The sequence below is a fragment of the Chenopodium quinoa genome, unplaced genomic scaffold (genome assembly GCF_001683475.1).
Source record: "Chenopodium quinoa cultivar QQ74 unplaced genomic scaffold, ASM168347v1, whole genome shotgun sequence".
Taxonomy (NCBI): domain Eukaryota; kingdom Viridiplantae; phylum Streptophyta; class Magnoliopsida; order Caryophyllales; family Amaranthaceae; genus Chenopodium; species Chenopodium quinoa.
Genome location: NW_018744304.1, coordinates 1,499,503 through 1,508,636, shown reverse-complemented (window position 1 = coordinate 1,508,636; position 9,134 = coordinate 1,499,503).

Below are 9,134 nucleotides of genomic sequence, written 5' to 3'. Positions count from 1 at the left end.
TCAAGGTCAAGGCGAAGATGCGTTGTTTCTATTGTGGTGGGCAAGGCCACTACAAAAGAGAATGCAAGCTCTTCAAGGAAGAAGAGGAGAGGAATGGAGCATCTGCCTCAGGTATCTTCCTAAACACTTGTGAATTAAGCTTATCATAGGTATTGGATACCAAGTATGATTCACTTTATGTTGCCTTTTCAGGGACCAAGTGAGAAGCTTATCAAGTTTTGGTGCATGGACAAGTAGACGACGAAGATGGTTTTTCAGTCGTGCTTGCATGCACTATTTTGTCTATGACATGTAATTAAACTAATCTTAGTTTTTCATCATGCTTTTGAACATACTATGATCTATGGTGTTGGACACCTAGTTATTTTGCATGTAAGATTTTGACAATAGTTGTTTCAAAATTTTCTTGCAAGTATATGTTCAACGGAAATTGCATGTTTTTACATATGATTAGACAAAAGTTGATACCGTTAACTAAGACATCTAAATGTTTAACTTCGTTAACAAACATTAGTAGATATGGCTATATCTACTTAATGTCAAATAAATCTGAATCCTTTGAGAAATTCAAAGAATTTCAGAAAGAAGTTGAGAATCAACTTGGCAAGAAAATTAAAGCACTTCAATCGGATCGAGGTGGCGAATATTTGAGCCATGAATTCGACGATCACTTGAAAGAAAATGGTATTCTTTCAGAGTTGACGCCTCCCGGAACTCCTCAATGGAACGGAGTGTCCAAACGGAGGAATTGAACCTTGTTAGACATGGTTCGATCAATGATGGGTCTTAGTGAACTTCCTATCTCTTTCTAGGGACATGCGCTACAAACCGCGGCACTAACACTGAACCTCGCTCCGTCAAAAGATGTTGAAAAGACTCCATATAAATTATGGACTAAGAAACCTCCTAGGTTGTATTTTCTCAAGATTTGGGGATGCGAAGCATATATCAAGCGATTAATTTCGGACAAACTTCACCCCAAATCGGATAAGTGTTTCTTTGTGGGATACCCAAAAGAAACCAAAGGGTATTACTTCTACAATAAATCCGAGAACAAAGTGTTTGTTGCTCATGATGGTGTCTTTTTTGAGAAGGAACGCCTTTCCAAAATGACAAGTGGGAGGAAAATCAAAATCGACGAAGTTCGAGAGGACCAGCAATAGTGTCAACCTGATAAAACTGACAATCTAAGTGCTTTGGAAGCAGCTGGGAAGATTGGTCAAAATCAAACAGACAATGTAAATTCTCAACCTATTACCCTTCGTAGGTCGCAACGACAAAGATCTCAACCAGACAAATACCTTGGTATTGTCTTAACCGATGATCAAGACATCCTAGTTATGGATGGAGATAAGCCAGCAACATACAAGCAAGCTATGACGAGCCCCGACACTGCTAAATGGCAAGAGACCATTAAATCCGAGATGGACTACATGTCTTAAAATCAAGTCTGGGACTTGGTGAATTTGACCGAGGGTTACACACCCATTGGATGCAAATGGATCTTCAAATTGAAGAAAGACAAGGATGGAAATGTATCGATATACAAGGCTAGACTGGTGGCAAAAGGTTATAGACAAATCCACGGGATTGGCTAAAGTCTGTTCGGATTATTCTAGCAATTGCTGCATATTACGATTACGAAATATGGCAGATGGATGTCAAAACTGCCTTCCTAAATGGGATTTTGGAAGAAACTGTGTACATGACATAGCCAGAAGGTTTTGCCGATCCGAGCAACGCTGGAAAGGTTTGCAAGCTTAAGAAGTCCATTTATGGACTAAAGCAAGCCAGCAGGAGTTGGAATCTGCGATTTGATGAAGCCATCAGCAAGTTTGGCTTTATCAAGAATCCTGATGAATCTTGTGTATACAAAAAGGTCAGTGGGAGTGACATCGCATTCCTAGTCCTATATGTCGATGACATACTGCTCATTGGAAACAGCACAAAATTACTGGAGTCCGTAAAGGGCTGGTTGGGAAAGTGCTTTTTAATGAAGGACTTAGGAGAGGCACAGTACATATTGGGCATCAAAATCTACAGGGATAGATCTAAGAGGATGATTGGATTGAGCCAGAGTACTTACATTGATAAAGTATTGGCACGATTCAACATGGAGAATGCCAAGAGAGGGCATCTACCCATGTCCCATGGCGTAACTCTCAGCAAGAAACAGTGTCTACAGACACCTGTTGATCAGATTCCATATGCTTCGCTAATTGGGTCGATCATGTATGCCATGATATGCACCAGGCCAAATATCTCGTATGTCTTGAGTGCTACGAGCCGATACCAATCAAACCCAGGAGAGGCGCATTGGATTGCGGCTAAGAATATCCTGAAGTACCTGAAAAGGAACAAGGATAAATTCCTGGTATATGGTGGCCACAAATATCTGGTTGTTGAAGGTTACACCGACGCTAGCTTCCAGACTGACAGAGACGACTTCAATTCATAGTCAGGGTACATATTTTGCCTAAATCGAGGAGCATTTAGCTAGAAGAGTGCCAAGCAGAGCACAAATGCAGACTCTACAACTGAAGCCAAATACTTGGCTGCTTTAAAAGCTGCTAAGGAGGCTGTTAGGATTCGGATGTTCGCCATTGAACTTGGTGTTGTACCCTCCATCAAGTGTACGATAGATCTCTACTGTGACAACAATGGAGCTGTCGCTTAGGCTAGAGAGCTAAGAGAGCATTAGAAGGTCAAACATGTCCAAAGGCGATTTCAAATGATAAGGGAAAGGAAATCCGAAGGTGAAATCAGAATTTGTAAGATCGGCACGGATGATAATGTGGCCGATCCTTTGAGTAAACCTTTGCCTCAAGTGAAACACAACAAGCACGTTGAGGCAATGGGAATCAAGCACGTTGGAGATTAACTTTGAAATTCCCTGTACATGTGTTTTAATTAAACTGGTTGATTTTATGTAAGGCACTGTATTGAAACCATTCATTAATGGAGTTATTAATTTTTGTGCAAATTTATCTTTCACTCCATTGCTGTTTAATTGTGGTTTAGAATTAAATAATGAGTCCATTTGATTTATGGAAATATTCAAAACAGGGTATCAAGACCATGTCTTGGATAAAGAAACACCTGTTAAGTGAGCATTGAATATTTAAATCGAAAGTTATCCCTAATTGAGGTCATCTAACTGATGGATGATTGATGACCACCAGAGATTAGTGTGTAGTATGATTTACAGCACCGTTTCTTGTGCTGTAAGGACATGATGTTCATAAATCATTTGCACAGGTGCCAGTTTGGAACTGCACTGGATCGACCTATGAGAGTACTTTAAGAGATTCAAATTGTCATAAGTACATTTCTCATTTTAGCTATCGGAACACGTTTCCTTGACCATGAATATTGTGAAGTTTTCTTGTTCGAGAACTAGTCTCTTTGATGTTGCCTAACGTCTGCCGTAACTGGGGATCATAACGGGAACAATCGGGGGATTAGGTCCTCTTAGTAAGAGAAACTTACAATGCAAGACTGGGAATGTCCCCTATTAACAATAGGGAATATGTCTTTGTTGTTTACAAGGCCGCTCGATGAGCGAGACTTTGAAAATGCATGGCCATGCTCAGATGGATTTTAGGAATCATCTGCTTATTGACAGTCGAACTCGGAGATCGAGAAACACTTCTGAACGAAATAAGGATGACGATGAATATTACCTTATAGTTCACGAAGAGACATTAAGAGACATAGAAAATGGGCTATACATTGTGCGCACACTTGTCCGGAAGGACAAGTGGGAGATTGAAAAGAATGATGTCCTTCCAACAAGTGTATTATTCTGATAGAGGGTTCAAAATTATTACAGAGCTAATTCTTCAGTAAGGTCAAGTGATTGGAATGCCTAGGTGGAGGCCGCTTCCGATCAGTAATATTAAGGTACAATTAATATTAAAGCTTAATCTTAACTGAACCCTTCGGGTCGAACCCAATCGAACAACCGATCCGAGACGACGAATTAATCCGAAGGATTTAATTAGTCGACAGAGTTTTACGAATATAGACGTCGGATATCAAGCCTAGGGCTTCGAGATAGAACATCGCAAAATCACAAGCAACAAGTACGAGCATAGCCGTAGCTAGGCTAAGCTAGCTCATCGCAAGCCTAGGCGCACCATGTGTGTGCTAGGCGCAAGCCTACGCACCATCGTAGCAGCATGTCTGTGCATATGCGTGCCTTCGCATGGCACTACATTGCAACATGCGTGCCTGGGTGCTAGGCACCATCGCAAGCCATACGCACCAAGCACAGCCATCGCAGTGCTGGGCACTGGCGCATGTGCGTGTACGTGCATGCCTCGCACCATCGCAGGCCATAGTATGCCTTGCACCATCGCAGACCACGCATCAAACACAGCACCCTTGTGCGTGTGTGTGTGCGTAGGCACCATCGTAGCAACAGCCTCGCATAGCAGCACCATGCTGGGCCTTGTGTGCGTGTGCGTGTGCTTATGCCTAGGGGCCATCGCAAGCCATCGCAGCATCACAACACCAAGCTTCGCATGCTTGTGCGTGGGGGAAATGCGTGTGCGATGGCGAGAGAGGTAAGGCCTAACGCCAGCAGCTAGCAGCGCCTAGCACTGGCACGTACCAGCAGCACAAGCATCGCCCAGCGCCATCACGCATATGCTGGCTGGGATGCGAGGCTGCTGGTTGGGCTGGTGCTAGCTAGTTGGGCTAGCTAGCGTGCTAGCTGGCTGCCAGCCCAGCAGCCCTTGCTTGAGGCAGTTTTGGATGAGGGGACCATTGCTTGGAGAAATGGCTTGGGGATCAAAGCAATGGTCCCCCCCAAGCCTTTGGTCCTCACCTAACTCTCTTTCTCCCCTTGACACTTGTTGCATTATGATTGATTTAACTATTTAGTTAATTTGGAATTAAATAAATTGTTGAATTTACAAACTCTCCCACGTTGATGGGAGATTGGAAATCAAGGGTTCCTTTCCCTATAAATACCAAAGGCATGGGTATTGGGAAAGACACAACCTTGAATGGAATTAAAAAGGCAACTCTTGATTTGAGTAAACCTTGATTCATAAAACTCATAGTTTTATTTGTCCGGGTCTCGACTAACTTTCGAGACTTTGGACGCTCAGGTCGGGTTCGAGGGTACGATCCCGTTGGAGACCTTGTATTTTTGGGGTTGAAGTAAGAGCTCATTGTTGAGCGAAGCATGCGTCAAAGGTATAATTTTTTATCCTTTCTTGTGTTTAATTATGTTTTGCTTGTTAATTGCATTTATTATGGGGGCGGGTCTTGGCGGGTTTCTTTCCGCGTAGTGAGAGTCACTACGAAACCCAACAGTGTCGAGGGTAAGAATGTCTTTTCTCTTTCTATCTTTATGTTGTTAATTATGTGATTAAATATTTAGTTGCTTTAATCAGTGAGCGGGTCTTGGGCAGGTTTCTCTTCCGCGTAGCGTTGGACGCTACGAAACCCAACAGCGGTATCGGAGCCGCGCTCACATTAATTATTGTGACTAATAACCAATTAAGGTGATTTAAAATGGATTTAAATTTCTGGTTGTGCTTTCTAATTGGATTAGAAGCTCGTTTTAATTAATTTTAATCTCGTATTTTTCTAGTTTTGGCTGACGAACCCAGATTTTGACTCAAAAATAGTTATTTTTTTGGGTGGAATCAATGTTCTAAATCGTTTCTTACCCATTAGGGTTGTCCAGAAGCCAAAATCAACTCAGAAATATGTTTTTCGAGCGGTTTTTTTTTTTTTTACCAAAAATTTTAAATCTTTTAACCTTGATTAATTATTTCATGATGGAAGTAGATTAAATGTATGGTTGCATCCCTAATCTACAGCAATTATAAACCTCATTAAGCATGTTTATGAAGTCATAATTGGTGCTTAATTTGGTGTGTTCACTTTTCACATAAACTTGAATTTTTCAAATTATTGCAAATAAATTGCTTTAAGTATGAACGTTTATGGTGAACTTGGTGTTTTCAAAGATTCAATCTTTAATTGTTTATTGGGTTGGAACTTTGATCTCTAAATTCCATGTTGAACTAATTTATGGATTTAATCATTTTTGTGTTGATTAAAATCCTTAAAGTTAAAAACTTGTGATTGAATTTTGATTAATCTTCATATTGGAAGAGGTTATTTTTCAATTTTACACAAGTTATTGATGGGAAATTTTTCATTGGATGAAAGGGTTTATTTTTCCAACCTCCTTAGTTTTGTCAAATCTCATTATTAATTTATGTTTGATTAAATTAATTATGAGTGTAGCCCTTCAATTTTGTAGCATCAAAATAGACCTAAATTGATTTAAAGAATGGTTCTTGAATAATTTAGGCTTGTGCATACTAAAATTGAATTTAATTATGTTGGACTTGTTTTATTTTCATTTTTCTCTAAATTGATTCTAAAATAAATTTAGAATTAATTTTATGTCACACGTATATCGGGATCAAAATCCCAAAATAAAGCACGCAAATCGAGGTAAAATCACCCAAACGCCACCAAGGCTAGCCGGGCTGCTCACGCAACCCACATGGGGCTGCCTTAGTGCGCATGGTGGTGCTCCCACCTCGAAGCGTTGCAGCTGTGTGGTAGGGCTAGGAGTGCGCAAGGGATATGCTTGTGGCTTGTGGTGCGTGGCTGCTAAGATGCTCGCAATGCTGCTGGGCAGCAAGGCAGGGAGCCCCAAGCAGGCCCAGCCATACCTGCAAGCATGCGCAGCATGCTGCGATGCAGGCTTGTGCTAGCAGACGCAGTAGTGCCATGCGATCCCAGCTGTAGCCTTGTTGCCTAGCAAACCTAGCCCATGGCTAGGATGCTAGGCGCTTGGTTTATAGTACGCTGATTTTTCGATGCGTGGGCTACATGTTTTGCAAAATTTTTCCGTTATAATTTTATTTAATTATTTTAACGAGGCTAGGCCTCGGTTTATTCCGTCTCTTGAAAAAATTTTAATTTTGACAAAATTTTGGTTCACCGGATCAATTAATAGATTAATTAAGTTGGATGCGGAATTTAGAGGGAGCTTCGTTAATTGCATGAACTAATTGCGTCTTAATCACATAAAAAATGTTTAACAACTTTGAATAGTTTTAATTAGGCGCATTATTGGATTAACCACCTAACTTAGTTACTAGTTTACGCGTGTTATGCATTGTTACTTGTTTTTCTTTGTAATATGCATGGGCCATTCACATATAGTGAATGGATGAATGGAAGATATATTGTTTCACATGTTTCATGAAAATGGCAACTAGTGGGGCCCAATTAGGATAGTAAATACGGACTGCGATCCATTATGTATTTTTGTAAATCTAAATACGGTCTGCGTACCGTTGCGTATATTTGTACCTTAATATTTAGATTAATCCTAGTCGTAGTAGCTAGTAATTTATTTTGGCAGAGATGTCTCAAGACGGCGTTTCTATGAGGACGAGCCAAGATGAAGACTCTTGATGATTTGAAGATTTCAAGGGGTCATGCTAGTTTCCAAATGCATCTTATTTCTTGTTTTCTATATATATAATTGTTCTTATATATATGCATGATATTTTAGGTGCATGTTTCGGATTTCAAATGTTGTGATGATTAATTAAGTTCACTTAAATCAACTAACATAGAAACCCACAGTCCCTAAAATATTGAGCTAAAATATACCATTCCAAGAACAACACTTACCGAACTAATGCGCGTATGTGATGGGCTACGCCAAAGCGAGGCATCACTACTTCCCTAGGAACGTAAGGTATACTAGGTATACAAGTTGTTTTGGTTAAGCTCAACGATATTAGTAAGGAGTCCTTAGATATCGTGGCAATGGAGATAAAATGTCAAGGAAGCATTAGATGCGACGTTTTATTGAACCAAGAGGAGCTTGGAGCTATTAGCAATTGGATTGCTTACCCTAAAATATTAAGTGTTAAGACAAGCCAAAGCATGCTTAATCACTTTCTGATTTTTGGTATCTTGGAATCTTTTTATTCTCGCTTAAAAAGGGACAAATTTTAATGCGTGGATAAGACGCGTAATAAGATTGAAAGTTTCCATGTATGCTTTGAATTTCAAACTTATTATGTTATGAACTTGATAAATGGTTATACTTTGCACTTATATTTGTAGAATTCTAAATCAACTTATATTGTTTTCAATGATTGGTAAAGGAAATCTTTTGAGAATGGTTCTCAAAGAATGGAAAGGCATTTCTGAAATATAACCTCTCATAATTGACTTTTATGACTAAAGTCCGACAGGACGGTTGGACATCATGTATTGAAAATACTGCGTAGTTTTGATGAACATGAAATGTTGAGTTGAAAAACTCAAATTGTCAATAGTTGACAACCAACATATCTTTTCGCTTCATACACAGACGAGTAGGACCCATTGATATAGCAATTCAAGTACAGATTGAAGGAAAAGATGAAACTTTGTTTTACGATGCATTAGATGCTTAATTATGCCTAACAAAGTATAAAGGTCAAAGTACTTAAAGAAATGGTTCTTAAAGTTATGAGATGGCGTATGATAAGAAATATAGGAAACAAGGAACAAAGGAAAGGAATAAGGTTCGTTTTCTACCCTTAAGTTCATGCTATTATGGTCAACTTAAGAAATTCGTTATTGATAAGTGGTTTATTTGACCACTTATTATGGTGATTTTGACCCGGTTTTGTAATCTTTTCCCCTCTTTATAACCCCTTTTGTACATAAATGTTGCATTTTGGCTTTGCCTCTCCCTCCTTGTGTGTTTGTGTACTTAATTTGCAGGTATAGGTGAAGTGAGGCAAAGCAAGGAAGTTCATGGATTGAGAATGGAGGCTGATTGTGATGGAGGGAGAGGCCGCTCCTGCTGGAGCGGGCGTGCACCTCCTCAGGAGCTGGCGCTCCTGCAAAGTTTCATAATTCTGCCATGCTTCTGATCCTGTGAGGAGCGGTCGTGCACTCATTGAGGAGCGGGCGCTCCTAGCTGCTCAGCTCGAATCTACCACCCTTCTAGAACAAGAGGAGCGGGCGTGCAACTTCCTAAGAGTGGGTGCTCCTCCCTGATATCTTGAGTCTGCCATCTATTGAAGAACAGGGGAGCGGGCGTGCACCATCTCAGGCGTGGGCGCTCCACACTGAAGAGCGGGCGC